At 42.3% G+C, this 23,340-nt stretch overlaps 1 protein-coding gene across 5 annotated transcripts in view; it reads right to left on the reverse strand.

The window, feature by feature from the left end:
* The window catches only part of TRMT9B (tRNA methyltransferase 9B (putative)), a 48,089-nt gene that overhangs the window by 22,761 nt on the left and 1,988 nt on the right, over positions 1–23,340 (reverse strand). The window lies entirely within an intron of this gene.

Here is a 23,340-nt window from a genome sequence, read left to right on the forward strand (position 1 = left end):
CTCTAGGCTTCAATTCTTTGTGCGCCTCACTCTCACAAACTGTTCCTCCTCCTACGTACAGTGATGCTTGGGACGGCGGGTGGAGCGCGTCGGCTTTCCCTCGCTTCCCCCTGCTTCCCACCCCACTCCAATCTGGGTCCCTATTTAGGGACCAATGATCCGGCCCAGGGCCAGGTAGCTCAGTTGGTGAGAGTCTCAGGCCAATATACTAAGGTTGCGGGTTCGATCCCTGGTCAGGGAACATATAAAAATCAACCAATGAATACATGAATAAGTGGAACAACAAATTGATGTTTCTCTCTCTCCTTTCCTTTCTCTCTAAAAATCAATAACTAAATGAAATTTAAAAAATCAATGATCTGGGTATACTTTCAAATGCTCTCCCGTCTTCAGAATACACATACACACTTAAACCCCAGTCATCTCTCAATCATGTGCAGGTACACGATCTGCACCACTGAGGGCCACAAACGTTGGCTTTTTATAAGGTGACCAATCGTCCTCCTTTAGGGAGGACAGTCCTTCTTTTGTAAGTTCCGTTCTCCCTCGAAAAGTGTCCTCCTACAGGTCCTCCTTTTTGATATTGGAGACTAATCTGTAAATGTCCGTATTAGATTGATGCAGAGTCCATCTATTGCGTGTGATGTGAGGTATTTGTATTTGACATGACGATTCGTCAAGGATCAGTACAGTGCGGCGAGACGCGATTATGAGACAGTGTGCTCTGCACGGGAGACCGTGAGAGAGCGCGTGATACACTGACGCGCAGATGGCTTTGTGTACTTCTTACTGAGACACAGCACGGAGCATACGACATTGTAGACTCACAATTATTTCTTTCTCAGTGAATCATAGACAGGTAAGCACAATTCACGTTTCATTAATTCATTATCTATTTAATAATCTCCAAATACATATAATTTTATTTACAAGTATTTTCCAGAAATTTGAGTTTTAAAGTGGAAATCTAACCTCAAACCATATCTATTAATAACATTTTGATTAAATAGTTGCATAAAACATATTTTTTAAATTAGAAAATGATAAATACACCCAAATATCACTCCAAATTAGTGGTTTTGTTTGATATTTAGTTTTACTAAATGAGTATAATTTTATTTACAAGTATTTCCAGAAATTTGAGTTTTAAAGTGAAAATCTAACCTCAAACTATATCTATTAATAACGTGTTTTGATTAAATAGTTGCAGTAAACAGACTTCTTTAAATTAGAAAATGATAAATACACCCAAATATCACTCCAAATTAGTGGTTTTTTTAATATTTAGTTTTACTAAATGAGTACTTTTTTCTTACAATTATTATTAAAAATTAATAGGCATGTAAGCATAATTACAATATAAAATATTACAAATGTTTTCATTATGCATTTATCATATGATAGTGCATTATTGTTACAATGAATAAAATGTTTCTTTTATTTACGATATTGTTTCCTTCAATTTATTTCTGTCCTCCTTTTCATTGTAAAAAAGTTGGTCACCTTACTTTTTAGGAAGAATATTTAAGAAGGGGCTTGAACGCACTGTTAGTCACAAGATCTTATCTTTCCTCACACACTTTCAGAGCTTGCTGTAATCAGAAAGTGTTTACTGAGCTCGTCCCGAAAATGAAGACTCCATTTGCAATCACTCTTCCACGGCCTGACCTAGGCGGACCACTGACACCAGCCAACCTGGCAGGCGGTGTGCTGCTCCTTCAGGCATCGGTGCCTGAGTGACTTAGCTGCCCCGAGAGGCTGACGTCCAAGCTGAAGCTCAGAAGACAGAAGGGGCAGGTCAAGTGAAGGTGGCGTGCGGGAATCTAAGCATAAGAAACAGCCTTGCAAAAAGGAAGGCACGAGACTGATTCTAATCTCTTTGATGAACTTTGAGTAGATTAACAACAATAATAGCAAGACACAATATATAAACATATTAATTGTTTACTACTGGCAAGACCGTTATAGGCATTTGACATATATTAAATCATCGAGTCTACCAAATTATTCTATGAAGTAAGAACTACTGTGTCTCTTATTTTACAGATAAGAAATAAGGCAGAGAGAACATGACTGACTTCCCAAAGTTACAGAGCTAGTAAGTGATGGAGGCAGGAACTAAACCCAAAAAGTTAGAGTCCAGAGTTCCCATTCTTTTTTATTTATTTATTCATTTTTTAGAGAGGAGAGAGAGAGAGAGAGAGAGAAAGAGAGAGAGAGAGAAGGGGAGGAGGAGGAGCAGGAAGCATCAACTCCCATATGTGCCTTGACCAGAGAAGGGCAGGGTTTTGAACCAGCAACCTTAGTGTTCCAGGTCAACAATTTATCCACTGCGCCACCACAGGTCAGGCCAGAGTCCCCATTCTTAACTATACAACTGGAAGGGAGGGAAGGAGGAAGAGAAGACCGTGCTGCTATAAGAGTCTGGAAGAGTAGGTGGAAGCAGGCCACACGGGGCCTAGTTTAGCATTTTAAGAAGTTTGGATTTTATCCTGAACATAATGGAGAACCACTGAATTATTTCAACAAGAAAAAGGACAAAATTTTATTTGGATTTTAAAAATCTTCTCTCCCGATAGGGTGAGACTGGTATGGTCTGGCTAGGTTCACAATGAAGACAGAGAAAGAACCTGCTTAAATGCTTTAGACAAGACACGATATTACGCATGTTAGGGTAAATACAAGAGATATTAAGGAGAAAGGGTCGCATTAATAGGAATGGAAGACTGATGATGAGTTAAGGCAAAAAGCACAATGAGGAGAATACAGTGACAATAATAAAGCTGTTACAATAAGATGTACCCCCATCCTAAAACAAAGTAGTAGACAGAATAAAAGGCAAACAAAAAGAAACTTTGAGAATGACCATATGTAAACTCTGATAAACCTTTCCTTTGGAAGGCATGTGAATATACCAAATAAAGTTACTTAAGATTTATACATCTGCAGGAAATAGGACATAAGAAGAGCTAGATGTTGGTAACTTAGTACTCTGAAATGCCACTGTAATAAGTAAACATATTTTATATAACGGCATGGCTGTTTATACATATGCCTTATGTCCCATAATTGATTAAAGTCCTTTCCAGAGAGAGAAAATATATTTTATGATCACAGAGTCTTTGCTTGGTATTTCAATTTACATAGTGCTCGGTAAATGTTTACTGTATGAATAGGCAAAGAAAGGAACAGAAGAATTAATAAGACAGCCCTTTAAATGGTACTACCATTCACCATCAGAAGGGACACACCCGAGGGAAGGTTCAGGTTCGCAAATGTTGTTTCTATGGTATCAGAAGGACAACAAAATAAGATGAACATGAAGCCTCGGAGAACAAGCTGGACTAGAGATTGTTTAAAAATAATTATTATCCTAGGACTAGGCAGTCAGGGCCATGGGAGTAGATTAAGTAGAAAGATTGCAGAGTTAGAAAAGCAATGAGGTTAGATCGTCAAGGCTACCAATATTTAACCTCCATACAATAGCATTAAAGGAGAGGTTAGCCACATGCTGCTATTAGAGGTCTACTATAATTAAATTTAATTCACTAAATATGGACTGAGCACCTACTGGGCAGCAGCTGCTTTGGTAGCTGTGAGAGGAGCAAAAGGTAGGCAGTCCAGACTCTGAAGAAGCTATGGGCTGATACAAGAGCAATGCAGAAGAACAATGACGAGAGTGACAAGAGCAGGTTGCCAGCATATTTTTATTGATGGAAAAGTGGAGACAGCATGCAATACTAGCTATTACAATTTGGAGCGATACTTTGACTATTATTCCCTCTAAATAATAAGGCAAGTGAAACAGGGCGCCGTTCTAATGAATATTCCCTATTTTACACAGAACTCCTTAATGATGCACCAGAGAGACTATAGGAGAAATGACAGGCAAGGAACACCTGGCTTTTCTGATTGATATCCTATGCGTAGGACATACTCAAGGCTTCAAAATATGTGGCACTGGGACATATGACCTTATCTGAATTCCCATATCAGGGGCCAACTGGTTACCCCGGAGTAAATACATGTTGAAAGAAAGTGGGGGAAAAAATGAGGTGATTTTAACCTAGGTCCTAGAGGAAAGGGATCATGTATTTTCCTAATACTTTGGGTTTTTTTTTTTTGAAAATTTCAAGGACTACATGCCTAAATTGAATTCATTGGGGAGTAAGATATTATTTCCAAAATCTAAATAAAGGAAAGGAAGGTGATACCATCGTGGTGGGGACTGTGTGTGCAGGTGGTGACTGGGGTCAAGTACAGAAGATCAAAGACCAGAACTCCCAGGACAAGACTGATGAGGAGAGCTGTTATCACAGGTGGCCCTGTGCATCGTAACTTGATAACAAGCCACTGTGATTTTGTATGACTAGAGAAGGCCAGGAAAGAACAAGAGGTAAAATACATAAGATGCAAGAGAAATGAAAATATAACACTGAGCATCCTGCAAGCATTTGCTGTTGGTGTCAATTTGAGCAAACCAGCTCTCAGTCTGTGTTAAAATAAAAGTCATGGGATCCCCAGCAGAGCAGCTGGGAGAAGACTGCTCTCTTATTATGAAAGGCAACACCACAGGGGAAGCATCACTGTCCTCTTTCCTTTTAAGAGAGGAAGTTCTGGCAAGTCAGGTGACAAGGAATGCCACAGTCATTTTACTGTGAAGTGATTGTTCAAGAAAGAGCTTTGATAGAAAGACCATTGTAGTCAACTACAAAACTGTCAATTATGTGATGATTTTTAAGAATGGAATTATAGGGAGAAATGTGAGCATGAATTATGCATTAGTGCAGTGCAGGGATTATCAACCGGTGTGCCGTGGAACACTGGTGTGCCGCAAAAGATTTTAAAACATCCAATTCCTGGTTAATTTATTTAGTCAGGGACACTGACCTCTTTTCCCTTCGATGTAAAATAAAAAAAAGGCCAACAGCCAACACAACAATAGCTGTCTGGTGTCAATGTTCTGTCTTGAATTATAAATATATAGGTCATATAAATAGTTGTATCTTATTGGTCACATTGAATAGTAAGGCTGTGTCTGGTTAATTCTTGATACCAGAAATCCTTATGTACAAATATAGGCACCTAATTTTTTTTTTAAAAAGTCACTTTGGAGCAAAAAGGGTAGGTAATAATTATTATTATTTTGTAAATCAATCAAAATTATACCTATTTTTTTCACATCAGCAAAAAATATTTTTTTGGTGTGTCACAACATTTATTTTATTTCAGTTTGTTATTTTATTTTAATTTTATGTTATCTTATTTTATTTTATTATTTTATTTATTTTTATTCAGTGAAGGGAGGGGAGGCAGAAATAGACTCCTGCCTGCGTCCTGACCAGGATCCACCTGGCAAGCCCACTAGGGGGTGATGTTCTGCCCATCTGGGGCATTGCTCCATTGCTCAGCAACTGAGCTCTTCTTAGCACCTGGGGCAGAAGCCATGAAACCATCCTCAGCACCTGAGGCCAGCTTGCTCCAATAGAGCCGTGGCTGCAGGAGGGTAAGAGAGAGAGAGAGAAGGGGTAAAGGGAGGGGTGGAGAAGCAGATGGGTGCTTCCCCCAGGTGCCCTGACCAGGAATTAAACCCGGGACATCCACACACTGGGCCAACACTCTACCACTGAGCCAACCAGCCATGGCTGTGTCACAGCATTTTAGTAATTAGTTGATATGTGCTATGAGGTGAAAAAGGTTGAAAATCGTTGATGTAGTTCATAAGGCATTTATAATGCAACTGACCCCAAAGAGGTGTTCATGGGGTTACTTTAAAAACATGATTGTGTATTTGAGGTTTGTGAGGAGTTTATGCAAAACAAAGTACAGTAAAGTGTGGACTGTCCGGTATGTCATCCTGTAGAGCCCACCCGTGTTTCCCCCTCTTCTGTGTCTCATTCCCCCACTGCCTCACCCTGAGTTCAGACCCCACCCAGAGCCCAGGAGTTCCCACTCTTGTGGATTTCACAAACCCAAAGCATCTCAAAGGACAACCAGGAGGACCAGCTGATTCTTTACTTGAAGGCTAGACTGTCACACACACACACACACACACACACACACACACACACACACCACACATACACACAATTTGCCCCCACAAAAGTTGGAAGGCCATAATTTCAAACTTTAAAGAATTCCTTTAAAATGGAATAAAATTTAGCTTCATAAAAAACTGACTCAACCATTTTTAATTTTCTCATTACACTACAGGTTGATGAAAACACTGTCATAAACCAACACTAGAATGAATAACCGAGTTTGGGGTAAATGTTATGTTATGTATAATTTAACACAATTTTAAAAAACAACAGACTGCAGCGTCTTCTGAAGGCCTGCTGGGTATACTAGCAAATTTCAGAGCGGAGAGTAATCGCCACCTAACTTCTTGGAGGCTGTGCCTGTTGTTAAGTTAGGGTCCCTCCATTCCTTTCTCGCACTGCTTTGTGTTAGGGGCCTGAGGGCTCTGAAAACATTTCCTCTCTGTCCAGGGGCTCTGCAGACAGGGCCCATCCGAGGGAGCCTGGAAGGCCAGAGGAGAGGCAGGGACCAGCCCCTTTCTGGCTTCCTGTTCCTGCCGGTTACCCGGCAACAGCCCTTCACCAAGGCAGCAGCGTTAGTTTCCGGCAGCACTTAGTTAGTTCCCAAGTGTTTTCCACTCTCCCAGAACCAGGCCTTTCACACACCTCTGAGACATCTGCACTGGCCAAGCAACCCCCCAGCCAAGAAATCTGCGTCCCGACTCCTCGGGGCCCCTTTTATGAGCTCCCCAGCAATTCGCACTAGCCAGCCAGTGTCCCCTTCTCAGATGTCTGGGTCCCAGCTCAGGGGACCCCTCCTTCAAGCATCTAGGTTCTGATAACCCGTCCTCCTCTCTGTGTTCCTCCCACACAGCCTGGCAGTTTCAGCTAACTTTGTTGTCCCTTTGCATTTTCAGTCCTCTAATACCTGTTTAGCCAACTCCTTATACATTTCTTCTGTCAACATAACTAGGCCGGTTTCCATTTCCCTGACTGCACGCTGACTAGTACTGCCCTATATTTGCAACACTGTGCAAAAATGAAAACAAGAAAGAACTGCATTGCAACATCGTGCTCTAGTTGTTTATTGTCTATGTCCCCTAACGAGTTTGTAAACACCATGAAATCAGGTGTTTGGGGTTCACTGATGCATGCACCCCCTACTTTGAACATAGCTTGGCACATAGCAGGTGCCCAACCGTCTTCATTAGAGAAATAAATAGGAAATACTTAAAAAAATAACAAAACAGTTTTGGTCATGAAAATATGCTTGTAATATATAAAAGTTATAACCACGTGCAAATGTAGCCAGAAAGAAAATAAGTAGCTGGACTTTCTAAGACTGTTTATGAAGTTCTTAACAATATCAATCTTCTGCTTTTCTTCCCTTATTTTCTTGTTTAATAACTTTTGTCAGAGGAGGTTTCTCTATATTTTTCTTGTGCATTTGGCCATGTTATCCATGAGAGAGATACATAATGAATCAGTGATATTATTTTTTACAAGAAGGAATATATATTTGGTCTTTGTTCAAAACTTCTGGGTCATCAGAAGGGTCAGCTCTGGATAATCCAGCGTGCTGACATCTACACTGACCACTCTTCGGCCCTCGTGGCTCTGAGTCATGATCTGGATGCTGGAAAAGAATTGCTGCACCTGTGACCTCCTGCTAAGTCCTTGGGTGCACTGGCCCTCCGTCCGCCTGTTTTTGTTTTTTGAAAGCAAGAGAAAGAGAGAAAGACACAGGGAAGATGAGAAGCATCAACTCGTAGTTGCGTCACTTTAGTTGTTCATTGACTGCTTCTCATATGTGCCTTGACCAGGGGGCTCAAGATGAGCCAATGACCCCTGTTCAAGCCAGTGATCTTAGAATCAAACCAGCAACTCTGGGCTTCAAGCCAGTAACCTTTTGGCTCAAGTCGGCGACCCTGGGATCATGTTGATGATCCTGCACTCGAGCCAGCGACCTTGGGGTTTCAAACCTGGGCTCTCAGCATCCCCAGTCTACGCTCTATCCACTGCCCTACCACCAGTCAGGCCCGCTTTTGCTTTATAACCAGAGCTTCCCAACACCATCGCCTTGTTGTGTGTTCACTTCAGTGCTACTTCTATTTCATTTACTCTGAGCTTCTGATAGCTCAGATATTGTAGTTCCCTCCATTGTCTGTAGCAACCCACACCAGCTTAATACCTATGACAGCCGATTCGGGGGGAGGGTTTGAATGCTTCCCTCATACACAGAGATTTCAATCATAAGTGCCACAACAATGAAAGCTGCACAGAAGTAGAAAACACATCGGTTGAAAGAATAGTCTAATTTACAGCCAGCTTGCATGCACTTTATCAGAATGTGCTTGACATTTTAAGCTTTCTTGTGGCAGTAAATTGTACTTCTCCTAACAGCAGGAGTTATTAAGTCTGTGCCCAGAATAAACCAGACTGTTTTGGAAAGTTTAATTTTTTTCAGTTTTCATACTCCATTTTATGACTGTGTTTGTCTTCTCCAAGATAAGCTTATAAAAGATATATAGTCTATTTTTTTCTAATTTAAAACTATAAATATAAGTTTTTAAACCTGCATAGGGTTTTATCATAATCTAGTGGGGAAAAAAAAAAACCTTCCAAAATTCAAAAATAAGACAATACAATTAACCTGAAGCTCCGATGCCAGATGAAAATATTCCTTGGTGATGGCTCGTTAAGATTAAGATTGTTAAGAATACAATACTTAATGGAATCTAGGGTGCCATCTTCATGAGATGAATGCTTATGTCGCTCTCAAAATTCTTATGTTGTAACTCTGTGTGACTGCATTTAGAGGTAGGGCATATAAGGAGGTAATAAAAGTTAAATGAGGTCATATGGGTGGGGCCCTGATCCAATAGGATTAATGTCCTTTAAGAAGGACAACAGAGAGCTCTCTCCATGTGCAATCTGAGGGAAGCTCGTGTGAGGACACAGCAGGAAGGTGGCCATCTGCAAGCCAGGAAGAGGGCTCTTGCCAGAAATGAGGTCGGCTGGCACCCTGATCTGGGAATTACAGCCTCTAGAATTGCAAGAAAATAAATTTCCAGTGTTTCAGACACCCAACCTGAAGTCTTTTGTTATGGCACCCATGCTAAGACACTATCTATCTTATAATGCACACAGTTATTTTACCAAGAAAGTCAAAGATATGAATCAACTATAATATGTACCTCAATTCCAATGTTGAAATGTTAAATGAATATGTCTCTGAAAAATAGTTTTTAAATAACAAATAATTAATATGACAATAATGACGAGCTTTTCTTGTTTTTTGTGTGTGCATGTGTGAGAGAGACAGACGAACAGGGACAGACAGACAGGAAGAGAAAGAGATGAGAAGCATCAACTCCTAGTTCTGGCACCTTAGTTCATTGATGCTTTCTCATATGTGCCTTGACTGGGGGCCTCCAGCAGAGCAGTGATCCCCTTTTCAAGCCAGCAACCTTGGGCTCAAGCCAGCAACCTTGGGCTCAAGCCAGCAATCTTTTGGCTCAAGCCAGCGACAATGGGGTCATGTCTATGATCCTATGCTCAAGCAGGCGACCCCATGCTCCAGCTGGTGAAGCCACACTCAAGCTGGCAATCTCAAGGTTTTGAACGTGGGTCATCAGCGTCCCAGGCCAATGTTCTAGCCACTGCACCATCACCTGGTCAGGCATGACAGGTTGTATTTTAATGTAGATTTTACTTTAGTATGGCTGAATTGTCTGCTTCATTCATCTCTGTTTGATGGCCTCCTAGACTGTGAGAAAATGCACAGCTTTGTGCGTGAGAAAAGTCAAAAAGGGGCAAGTGGATATAAAACCAAAGCTTAACCTTTTATTGCTTACATTGTGAACTTAATTCCATTTCCCCAGAAGCCTGAGCTATTGACAAATATATTGACAAATAATTCCTTAATAGCTACTGCTGTTTCTACTTTACTAAGAAAATGTAAATTTCTTCAGTTTCCCTCCTTCTACCCTAAATGCTTATAGATCCCTTTTGTTTCAGAATTATCAGAGTCCCTCAAGGGCCAGCATCTCTCTTCTGCTGATGTCTTTCCTGGGGCATTAGTCTGTCTTCTCTCTTCCCATCCTTAGTCTCTGTCCCCACGGCCTCTGCTCCACAGTCAGCAGAGATGGAGCTCCCTCTCCTTAAATAGAAACAGAAAACCACACACAAACGCAAGCCCTTCCCAGACGCCGCTTCTGCCCTCCAGCTTTAGACTCCTCTTTTTTCTTTCTTTTTTTAAGAGGGGTCCGTCAGCCTTGCCTACTTCCTCCACCTCATTCTCCTCTATATAAAGTGTCACTCCACTCTATGTCACTAGTCTCTTTGGTTTTTCTGCCACTTGCTGCTGCTGCTTCTTCCTTTTCTTCTATTTTAGGTGAGAGGGGGTAGATAGTGAGGCTGACTCCTGCATGTGCCCTGACTGGGATCCACCAGCAACCCCATCTGGGCTGATGTTCAAGTACCAAGGTATTTTTAGCACCTGAGGCTAATGTGTTCAGACCAAATGAGCTATCCTCAGTGCCTGGGGCCAACACTCGAACCAATTAAGCCACTGGCTGCGGGAGGGAAAGAGGGAGAGAAGGGGAGAGGGAGAGGGAGAGAAGCAGATGGTCGCTTCTGCTGTGTGCCCTGACCAGGAATTGAACCTGGGATGTCCATACACCAGACCAATGCTCTATCAACTGAGTCAAAAGCTAGGGCCCACTTGCTTCTATTGTTAGGTTTTTATAGCTACAACACCCTTGAGAAAAAAACTAGGATTGAATTCCACAGGATGGTCATTTTGCTGGCACCTCTGGGCCTATTAGCACATGGACCAGAATCTACTCTTTCTGAAGCTACTAGTCAACAAGCAAGAAGCCTCAAGCAGCTACTGTGCCTCTTGAGTGAAAGACAAATGATTTGAGGAAGGCAGTGAAGAGGCTGCAGGGTCTAAGGGCCGACAGGAAATAGCATCACACTGAGGCGGTGGGACCAAGGAAAATAGCAGCTATGTGTAGAATGATACTTAAGCTCTACGCCACATTGGTGAAAGCCAATGCCATTGGTTCCATTTAGAAATACTTAACCCCTTGGTTAGTATGAACATTCATGTACATCCTTGTGCCTCCTGACCATCCAGAGTAACTGGAACTAATTTCATTTTCTGAAACAAAACCCTCACTCCCGGGGGTCAGCAAGCATGAAAAAACTCAGTACTCAAAGCGTTCAGAGCCAATCCATTAAGGGGGAAAAATACCCCTATATTGTTAGTTTCTTAAGGACTAAGGACTAGAATGCATGTATACTAATTCTATCAATAGAAGCCCAAGGTCCACCATGTCACAACAGAATTAAAATAAACAGATCCTGAAAAGCAGGAGTTAGTCACTCACAGCTTTATCTAATTGTTGCACAAAGTAGTAAAAAAAAAACAAAAAAAAACCTGTGTAAATACTTCAGCGATTGGTAGTTACCTGTAATAAAAATGTCTATGTCAAAATATAATATAATTTTTTCCTCCATTTTAAAAATTATTCAGTCTTCCATTTTTTATTTGAATGAATGAACCATAATACACAGCACACTGGAAAGAAATCAAAACACCAAACCACGTGGTTAGGAGTTTATACTGACAGTTCAGTCAGCAGGAGCCGGGGGGGTTAAACTGACCTGTTTTTAGCTGCACAAGTGGTAACATTTCTCATAGCTTCTGCCTTTTAGAGATTCGCCATCATTCTAAAGGGGTAGCCTATACACAGAACCATCAGTTTCATGCCAGAATATGTCATCTTAATGAGAATAAAAAGTTTCCATATGCACGTACTGCCAACACATTTCCAAAGGCCCAACTTTTAACAACTAGAAAAGACAAATTATCAGACAGAAGATCACACATTATTTTGGCTAAGAATATATCTTTTAAAATACCTGGCTCAACACTTTGCTTGCAGCTGCTACGTGTACTGCATACATAGGAGTGCTCACGTGTGTGTCTACATAGCTTTGTGAGGCGATAGTGTATGGCACAGCCCACTTCTCCATGGTCTGGTAGGGACTGCAGCATTTATTGCTGGCAAACCTGGAAGATCTAGGTCTGCATTTCCGCCAACTAGAGGCACAGCGTCCAGAGCTCCCTGCGCGGAGAACGCAGCCACCGTCCGCAGTTGGGGGAATGAACGGTAGAAGGCTGGAGGGGGCCTGGCAGCTCCAGGACGGGCGTTTTCTCTGGTTTCCAGTGGGTCTGTCAACGGATTCTGTGGGCCCACGCCCTTCATCATCATGGCGCTGGGGAGCAAGGAGGTAGTCTGCTCAGAAGTCTGACTGAGTGCATCTTGCCCACCTGCTAAGAGCTTGGGGAAATTTCTGTACGTAAGGGCAGGGTAGCGGGTTAGACGTTCAGTGGGACCAGAATACAGTATTCCTCTAATTTATTAGTTTCCCTGACTTGGCAACTTGTTCCCTACCACCTGACATGCCATCATCCAATCCCTGTAGGTTAATATTTTCCACATCTTCTACTTTAGCACCAGGTGGAGTGTCTATTAATTTAAAAAAATATATATTTTAAACAATTTTAAATTAACATCTTGCATTAGTGTGGAACATTGGTGACAACTGATGAACTAATATCGATACATTATTAATAACAAATGCCCATAGTTTACATTAGAAGTCACTCTTTGTACTGTGCAGTTCCACGGGTTTTGCAAATGCATGATGTCATGTATCCGCAACTCCGGTATCACAGAAGTTTCACTGCCCTAAAAATCCCCTGTGCTCTACTTTCTCATCCCGCATCCTGCCAGAAATACCCATCAACTACTGATCTTTTCACTGTCGCTACAGTTTTCCCTTTTACAGAATGTCATGTAGTTGGAATCATACAGTATTTAACCTTTTCAGGCCGGTTTCCTTCACTTAGGAATAGTCATTAAGGTGCCTCTATGTCTTTTTGTGGTTTAATTAACGTTTCCATCACTAAGTAATTGTATGGAAATGCCATGGTTCGTCTAGTCGTTCACCTACAGAACAACTTGGTTCTTTCCGAGGTTTTGTATTATGAACAAAGCTGCTAGAATATCGATGTGCAGGTTTCTATTTGGACCTGCCTGTTAAATGCTCAGTGCTCTGACACAGGTGCCGTCTGCTGAGGACACTGTTCAATCTGGGCAGCCAGAATATGTTCACTTTGGGTCCTTTTTTTTTTTCTCTCTCTCTCTCAAAGCTCCTTAATTCCTATTTGGCTCTCAGCTATCATTTCTGATTGGCCGATGACTTCTGGAGATGTGTTTTCGGAAGCTTGGTTACTAATGACCAAAAGTTTATCTAAAGTTCCTTCAAGGTTTCTGTTGTAGATCAATGAGTTTCCTCTGTTGACTCCACAGAGGGCTGACATCTGCCTCAGACTTAGAGAGAGCAAGGTCCTTCCAAGACATGTGACAGTTCCTATTTGTTTCAGGCATGGCAACATTACTTTCCAGGACCGAAAATCCCCAGGGGAAATACAAATTTCAGACAAAGAGTTATATATTGATGCTTCTACTTTCATGAGGGGACTATCTCAATTGAGCTCCGATGCATTAATGTTCTTGACATTGACAGTAGGGTATCTTCTTCCACAGGCAAAGCACGAATCTCTCCCTTTGCATCGGGAAGGTCTGCATTCCGCTGTAGCCTGGTTCCTTTCAGCTCATCTTCCAAATCAGCAGGTGGCTGTGGGTTCTGTGGTCTGTTTCCAGGAAGTGCATGGTCCCCTGTGTTACAGATATGTCCTTAGTCACATGCTGTTGAACTCCTAGCTCTTGGCGTTGTTTCAGCCATCTGCCTGTCTCCGATCTGACATTCCGGAGGCCAGCCCCTTTCTCTTAGAAACTCCTGTGGTCAACGCGTCAGGATGCTTGTGAGAGAAAAACTAAAACTAACTTCCTTTTCCCCATGTAGGGATGAAATTTGAGACTCTGGCTGTGAAATTTGAAACTCTGGGTGTGTGTTGTTTTTTCAGCAAGCAGTTTCTTTTCCATTTTTTTTATGGAGAGACAGAGGGACAGATAGGGACAGACGGATAGGAAGGGAGAGAGATGAGAAACATCATTCTTCATGGCGGCACCTTAGTTGTTCATTGATTGCTTTCTCATATGTGCCTTGAGCAGGGGACGCCAGCCAAGCTGGAGACCCCTTGCTTAAGCCAGCAACCTGGGGCTTCAAGCCAGTGACCTTTGGGCTCAAGCCAGAAACCTGGAGCTTCAAGCTAGTGACCTCTGGGCTCAAGCCAGAAACCTAGAGCTTCAAGCTAGTGACCTCTGGGCTCAAGCAAGCGACCATGGGGTCATGTCTACGATCCCACACTCAAGCCAGCGACCCCTGGTGAGCCTGCACTCAAGCCGGCAACCTCGGGGTTTCGCACCTAGGTCCTCTGCGTCCCATGCCAATGTTCTATCCACTGCGCCACCACCTGGTCAGGCAGCAGGCAGTTTCTTTAGAGTATCCACAACAGCTGATTTTTCTGAAAAATTCGGCAGAGGTATAGCTGGACCCCTGGCTGTCACAGTACTGTGCTGAGCAAGTAGGACCAGCAAGATCCTGTAGAGGACAAAGAATGTTTTCTTTCCTTCCATTTTTAATTTCTGCATTTATAGATCAGAACGGAAAACAAGGGGTCACAGAGACATTTGCACACCCATGTTCAGCACTATCCACAATTGCCGAATGAAAGCAACTCGTGTCCATGTACAAACGAATGAATAAACAAAATATGGTATATACATATAGTAAAATAACACTCGGCCATAAAGAGAAAAGGAAACTCTGTCACAGGTTACAACATGGATGAACCTTGAGGATATCATACTAAGAGAAATAGTCGGTCTCAAAAGGACAGTGTATAATGCCACTAAAGTAAGGAAGCCAGACTAGTCAAATTCAGACAGTAGGTAGAACGGTGGCTGCCAGAAGCCGGCAGGAGAGTTGAATGGGGAATTGTTATTTAATAAGAACAGCTTCAGTTTAGTAAGATGATAAAAGTTCTGGAGATGAATGACAATGATGGTGGTACAGCAACGTGAATGTACTTAATGCCACTGTACTGTACACTTAAACATGGTTAAAACTGTAAGTTCTATGTTATGTATATTTTTTACCACAATTTAGAAAATTCAATACTGCAGTTAATGCAATAATGCTATATAACCAGCACCTTAATCTTGAGTGACAGAACATAGTCCTGAATTGCTGGGCAATCCTTATTGGCACTTTTTCCCTAGGGCAATCAATAATAGTGCCCCTTCCACTCGCACAAGTGTCACAGATCAAACAATAGGTCGCATGGTCATCCTAGATGTATTACATAATTGCATAAATCATCGCGTTGCCAAGTGTATTTGAAAATGTCTTAATATTCAGAATTTGCCTGCGTTTTCTTAAATTACTCTGATTATGAACTCGGTGCCCTGTAGAATGTTATGGGCTCTGTTTCTCTGTTGTTATTTGTTTGTCTTGAATTTGGTTTACTTATTATTATTTTTTTCAATGTACTTGCTTGAAGTTGTGAAGGTCAGAAACGTGGCACACACGGCTGGGGTTCTGCTTGGGTACACCAAGGCTGACGCCAAGATCACCGCCCAGGCTGAGGGGTCCCTCAGGAGCTCTGAGGGAAGACTGCTTCCAAGCCTATTCTTGGAATTGAATTAAATTTATTGTGCTCATAGGAATGAAGTCCCTGAATAGGACTAAAGTCTCCCTTTCTTGCTGGCACCCTTAACGTTTTTAAAGATTGCTGATTACTTTCTATACATGGAGTAAAGTACCAAAAGCAGTCCTTTTTTTTTTTTTTTAAACACTAAACCCATCTAACTTTCGATAACCCTCTCTGAGCTGCCTTTCTGTTGTTGTTCAATATATCAGCAGATAGTCTTTGATATCAGAAATATGTTATGTTTCAATTAACTCCATTTTTACCTCACCATGACAGAACACACCACATTCTTCTCTGAAAAAGCCACTGTCTGCACACTCGTGATGACAGTGCCACGGCACCATACCCACTGCGGCTCTCCCTCCGACCAGCCTCTCCAAGGCAAAGCCGTACATCCTGCACCAATCCCAGGACAAAAGAGGTCCCACTTCTTGAGTCAGTGGTAAACAAATCATTCATGGATGTCCAAATACTAGTTTTGCTTGGTTCTCCTCAAATTTTGCCTTAAAAAATGATACAAGTGGCCCTGGCCGGTTGGCTCAGCGGTAGAGCATTGGCCTGGCGTGCGGGGGACCTGGGTTCGATTCCTGGCCAGGGCACATAGGAGAAGCGCCCATTTGCTTCTCCACCCCCCACCCCCTCCTTCTTCTCTGTCTCTCTCTTCCCCTCCCACAGCCAAGGCTCCATTGGAGCAAAGATGGCCCGGGCGCTGGGGATGGCTCTGTGGCCTCTGCCCCAGGCGCTAGAGTGGCTCTGGTCGCGGCAGAGCAACGCCCCGGAGGGGCAAAGCATTGCCCCCTGGTGGGCAGAGTGTTGCCCCTGGTGGGCGTGCCGGGTGGATCCCGGTCGGGCGCATGCGGGAGTCTGTCTGACTGTCTCTCCCCGTTTCCAGCTTCAGAAAAATACAAAAAAAAAAATGATACAAGAAACCCTGTGCTCTCTCTCCCCACTTTAATCTGGCACACCAATGATCTAACCAGAGAAAGATTTCAGATTTGGGTATCTTTCTAGTCCACAATACACTTGGCAAATCAAAGAATCATTTTGATATGTGATCCATAAAAGGAGTTGTGTCCTTTAACTCAATCTTCAAGTACTCTCCAAATGCTAAAGACAAGAATTCATCACCCTTATCATCCACAGGGAGAAAAAACCAGCCTTTTCTCTTGAATGTTGGCTTGAATATCAATGAAAGAGAAAAATTGGTGGAGGGATATGTTGAAACTAGAGAGAGTTTATTAATATGTTATTATAACATAGAAAGATTAACACTACTAATTTTCCCTTACGATTAATCAAATAAAAATATAATGTTAGATTCAAACAGTACCCTCCTGAGAATACACTATAAATGGGGTTTAAGAATAACAGTCTGGTAGGAACTTGAGATAGAAAACAGTACATTTGTCTTGAAGCTGCATTTATAGAGCAAGCACACTGCTTTTATTTTGTTGTGTTTATTTCGGTCGCTTGGCATGGAGTGGCTAAACTCTTGGGTGTCACTACTGGATCCAAAAGAACAAACTCATTTTATTGTGGTTTATCCCAGGCAACATTTGCAATTCTTCATTTAAGTGCTTTCATCATCTACCAGAAAAGATATCTGAATGGAGTCTTGCCTTTTGAAATGTAAAAATCAATTTAAATATATGTAACAGAATGACAAATTCACTAAGTGACTTCATTTGTTCTGGCTACTCTTCCTGCATTTTCTAGCTCCAAGTACTAGAATGAAATATAAATGACTTCATTTAACAATCAAGATTAATTCCTAGATGTGCTCATGTAATTTCTGAGTGCAAATAAATGATAATTGATTACTTAGCAATAGTAGAGATCCAGTCATATCTACTTTAATAGTTTGCAAAAAAGGACTGTGAGAAGTACCAGCATATGAAATAAGGGATTGGCGAATTCAAGTATATGACTTGTTTTTTGTTTTGTTTTACAGAGACTGAGAGAGTCAGAGAGAGGGATAGATAAGGACAGACAGACAGGAACGGAGAGAGATGAGAAGCATCAATCATCAGTTTTTCGTTGCGAAACCTTTGTTCATTGATTGCTTTCTCATATGTGCCTTGACCGTGGGCCTTCAGCAGACCGAGTAACCCCTTGCTCAAGCCAGCGACCTTGGGTTCAAGCTGGTGAGCCTTGCTCAAACCAGATGAGCCTGCGCTCAAGCTGGCGATCTCGGGGTCTCGAACCTGGGTCCTCCACATCCCAGTCTGACGCTCTATTCACTGCGCCACTGCTTGGTCAGGCAAGTATATGACTTTTTAATCTCCAATTAACAGGTCACTTCTAACTTGATTATAATCCTTTAAAAAAGCACCATTGAGGTTACAGAGCAAAAAACATTGAGTAGAAACACAGATAATTCATCTAATGGAAGAACCAGGCTGCCAGGGGTCATTACTTCTCCAGATACTGCAGTTCATTAAATGGGTAAGATATCTGAGACTTGGCAAAGGGCCCTTGTAAAAATCATTTTTCTGACATTTTACTTTGATAGCCCAACCAAAACAAAGGAATATTATTTTACATTCAAATAGAACCACATGAAGAGGCAGGCAGTTGGTAATTTGTAGTTATTTATTTGCATGATGTTTTCCAGCAATTTCAACTGCGATGACTATAATATCCATCTGTTTGATATGGAAATTGGTTAGCAACTGGATCCTTTTTTTGGATTATTACAATGTCATCTACCTGCTCTGAATAAAATATTCTAGCTAAATCTCTTAAGTGTTAGACATAATGGTGTCACTGAACATTCATTCCAGTCTCTTTCAACTGTATATTCCTCCATCTCTGAGGTGAGAGAGCTATAATCCACATTTCCCAGACTCCCTTGCAGCTAGGGTTCTGGGCACAGATTAGGTTCTGCTAGTGAAAAGAGCTGGATGTGAAGTGAGGTGGAAAGTATCTAAGGAAGAGGTTTGTTGGCTTGTTTTTGTTATTGGTAACACTGCTCAGTCACTGGCTTCCAGGGTGGAGCGACACTTTGCAGCAGCTTCTCTGATCCCTGGAATCCAGCTCAGACACTGCTCTTGATGTCAGCAGCTCTGGTGGTGGCTCTGATTCCTGGCCTCCAGAAGGTGGCGATGATGGCAGCCATCCTGGGGGCCAGTTCAGCAGTCCTCTCTGGGTGTCACCCTTTGAGCTCAGCCTGGATCCTCTCCTTTCCTTTAAGTTGCAACCGTCCCTTTCAACCTTCTTGTGAGCGCCTGATTCCCATATTAAACCCCTTTCTGCATAAAGTAGCTAAAACAGTTTCTGTTATCAGCAACTGACCGACACAAGGGAAAAAAGGGAGATAAGAGAATATGCATGAGACAGCAGGCAATGCCTGGGGAGACCCACAAAAGGAAAAAGGATTGTGACTGCCCGTCGCACACCTTACACCTTAAGGAACAGAAAAAAGGGCACAGGCAGTGGTCGGATTCAGCCAGTTTGCATCGGTGCAACAGAACCGAAACCTAATTTTTGATGAGTTTGGCAAACCAGTTGTTAAAATGACACTTGTAATCAGGGTTCTCTCTAAGGTGGGTGCCTGGGCAGCCGCCCAATGTGGGAGTCACAAATTTACATTCCTTACTCTTTTTTAACATTCATCTGCACAACAGCATATTCTAAGCGCCCGGAGTAGTGTTCATTCCGCCCATAAGTAAAAGAAAATTGCAAGTGAGGACGCCAATCATGAAGCAATATGGAAATATCTTTGTGTGTGTGTGTGTGTGTGTGTGTGTATTTTCTGAAGTTGGAAACAGGGAGGCAGTCAGACAGACTCCGCATGCGCCCGACCAGGATCCACCCAGCATGCCCACCAGGGGGCGATGCTCTGCCCCTCTGGGGCGTTGCTCTATTGCATCCAGAGCCATTCTAGCACCTGAGGCAGAGGCCACAGAGCCATCCTCAGCACCTGGGCCAACTTTGCTCCAATGGAGCCTTGGCTGCGGGAGGGGAAGAGACAGACAGAGAGGAAGGAGAGGGGGAGGGGTGGAGAAGCAGATGGGCGCTTCTCCTGTGTGCCCTGGCCGGGAATCAAACCTGGGACTCCTGCACACCAGGCCAACGCTCTACCACTGAGCCAACCGGCCAGGGAGGAAATATCTTAAATAACAGTTTTATTGTTTTTTTTGGTCAGGTATTATTTAGTATTTTTTCATTAATATTTTAAAACTCATTCTTATAATGTAATCTAGTTCTGTGTACCTCTCTTATTGTCCTTATTTAAGTATTTATTACATGCATGAAATAATAAACTACCTTTCAGTATATCATTTTTTCATACTTAAAATGGTCACTAGGGCAGAGAGCTGGTTGTTAAATTATTTGAATCCCACCACTGGTCACAGGTCATTATCCAGAACTACCCAAATCAGGGCCACCACACTTTAAGGCCTGCAGTTAAGGCAGTTAAGGCCAAAGCATAATTATTTATATAAAGGCTGAGAAATGATCATCAGGCCCTCTGGAGAGAAAGAAAAAAATACAAAAACACTGAAGAAAAAAATAACAAAGAGGGGGGAGGAAAGAAAAAGAAGGGGAGTGAGAAGAGAACAGGGAATAACAAAGTGAATAAAATCACGCATATGGTGAACAGGTTCGGACAACTCTCCACATGCTCTTGCCTGGCTGTTCAGGGCTTCTCAACTGTAGGCACACGAAGTGAATCAGTCCCTACAGCTCTTGAATAAACACAGAGAGTCAAATGTGGGGGATAAATGAACTAATTTTGTATCTATCCAGCTATGCTATAGAGATAGCCCATATGTATATATTTTCAAAGTCAGACAACTAGTAATGCAAAGAGCTGACAGTCAATTATGATAAATACTGGTTTAGGTTCTGGTCAGCTGAAAAAAGATTGTAACTATCCTTTTCATAATTCAGTAGGGTAGTCTGAACAAAAGCCTAAGATAAGGTGTTTACGCAGAGGAACGAAGGTTCTACTGAGACTAACTCTTAACATAAAAAAAAGAAAATGTGTGTCACGGCCTATGCTTTCTCTTCCTGCTTCACTGATTCTGTCTCCTTCACAATTTATTTATTTATTTATTTTTATATTTTATTTATTCATTTTTAGAGAGGAGAGAGAGAGAGACAGAGAGAAAGAAGGGGGGAGGAGCGGGAAGCATCAACTCCCATATGTGCCTTGACCAGGTAAGCCCAGGGTTTCGAACCGGCGACCTCAGCATTTCCAGGTCGACGCTTTATCCACTGCGCCACCACAGGTCAGGCCAATTCTGTCTCCTTCAAAGATACTGTTCTCTCTCTCTCTCTCTCTCTCTCTCTCTCTCTCTGTCACACACACACACACACACACACACACACACACACACACACACACACACACAGTCCCTGCAGGTTCAGCCCAATGGGCCTTCAATGCTCTTCCTTCCCCAAGGACCTGCCTCCACAACCCCAACATCTCTTCCTTCAGCAAGCACTCCTGACCTCCTTCCTTCCACAGGTCAAAGTCCCATTTCTGCCCTTGACATCCTCCTGCATAGTACTTGGCACAGGTATATTTATAGGTTGCCCTATGCATATTACCAGCAGACCTGCGTTCCACGAGGGCTCAGGTCTGTTTGTCTTGCTAGCGCATCCTGAGGCTCAGCACGGTGACTTGGGAGCACAGGGAACACCAAAGGATGGCAGACCCGAGTGAACCTTATTTCTGCTTCCTCCCTCAAGTCCAGACACCCTGTTTCTAAATAATGACAAACGCTCTCTACCTGTTCTAACTACCCATGCGAAAGCGAGGGATTCTCACCATTTAATTAAGGCCATCCATCTCATGGCATTAATAGAAACTAGTCAATTAAATGTTTAAATTTGATTTTAGAATTTCAGTGAGTCATCTCCTCCCTCCCCTGGTATCTTCATTATCTCCAAAACTGCTACAGGAAACTTGCAACTGAGGTAAGCAAAAGCCTGTCTAAGGTGGAGGAGATGCAAGTTGACAGCGTGAGCCTAACTCCCAGAGGACACTAACTACTAAGAGTCTACAGCAGGAGTCCCCAAGATTTTTACACAGGGGGCCAGTTCACTGTCCCTCGGACCATTGGAGGGCCGGACTATAAAAAAAAAAACTATGAACAAATCCTTATGCACCCTGCACATATCTTATTTTAAAGTAAAAAACAAAACGAGAACGAATATATACAATATTTAAAATAAAGAACAAGCAAATTTAAATCAACAAAATGACCAGTATTTCAATGGGAACTATGCTCCTCTCACTGACCACCAGTGAAAGAGGTGCCCCTTCCGGAAGTGCGGCGGGGGCCACATGTGGCCCGCAGGCTGTAGTTTGGGGACCCCTGGTCTAGAGCAACTATGCTGTGTCCTATAAGAGCACAATAAGTACACCAGTACAGGGGAATGACTCATTTACCGTCAAGTACGCAGCAACCCCTCGGCAGCTACCAGAAATGATACTGAAGTCCATAGCTTTCTCCTTCTTACCAGGCGGCCCCCAATGTGCCGACAGACAGCGTATTCAGCATTTTACATGAACTCTTACATTTGCTCATCACAAACCAGCCACTTTGGAAGTATCATCATCCCCATTTCACAGATGAGGAAATGGCTCAGAGCTGTTGTTCACTCCAGGTGACAGAATGCAACCTAAATTCCTTTTCTTTAGTGGTTTTAAATTTCTCCACGAGGGAAGTAATTACCCAAAGCAAATGAGGTTCACTTCTTTCGGAGATCTCCTAGCCAGAGATCTAGGCTATGTACTCTTAGGACGTCAAAAGAAGAGAACCACGAAAGTTGAAGGACACTCAGCTGGTCATTCAGCACCTCTATGTGGTCAGCCCTATGAGGGACCGAACTATGCTAGACTCAGGTGATATTTAGTTCCTTCAGTCTGTCCTGACATAAATCCCCAGTGTCACAATACTTTCACGCCTCTCTGCTCAGAGCATTCCTCATTTATCTGAGGGAACACACAAGACTGCACAGACAAGTTCTGACAGCCTCATCTCAGGAATGCATTAAACCAAGGGCTCAATTACACGGCAGCGTCACTCAGTTCCTATTTAAAATACAAATCAGAACATCAACATGCAATAAACACAAAGACTTAGTTGCATTTTTTCCCCCTCAACATTAAGATGCTGTGTATTGCCAAGCTTATCCAGCCTTTGTGCCTTCTTCAAAGCAGTGATAGGGTCCTCAACATAATGTGTTTCAGATTTTGTAAACTAGCTCTTTAGAGGTTCATATGAATTCTATATGAGTGAAAGGCATGTAAGTATTCACATATCCACTTATCAGGAATATTCTAAGATTTAACACCTCCTTTATAGTCCTTAATCACCATAAGATTTAGCTTTAGAAGTATACATAAACAGAGATTTAACAGAGAAATATACATAAACAGAGATTTAAGGTTGACTGGAGCAGTCCCCCGAGCCTTCATTACAAGGCAGGATTAGCATGCACACTGTATTTTCCATTGCACGTCCCTCCAATAAGTAAAATTTTATTATAACCTTTGAACTACTTTGATGCTTTAGCTATATTAAGACACACACACACGCAGGGACAAATTATTTCCAAAGAACATTATTGTAGTAATTGAATCTTTCTAGAAATAGGATTTCTTTTGAA

This window comes from Saccopteryx bilineata, chromosome 6 (assembly GCF_036850765.1).
Source record: "Saccopteryx bilineata isolate mSacBil1 chromosome 6, mSacBil1_pri_phased_curated, whole genome shotgun sequence".
NCBI lineage: Eukaryota > Metazoa > Chordata > Mammalia > Chiroptera > Emballonuridae > Saccopteryx > Saccopteryx bilineata.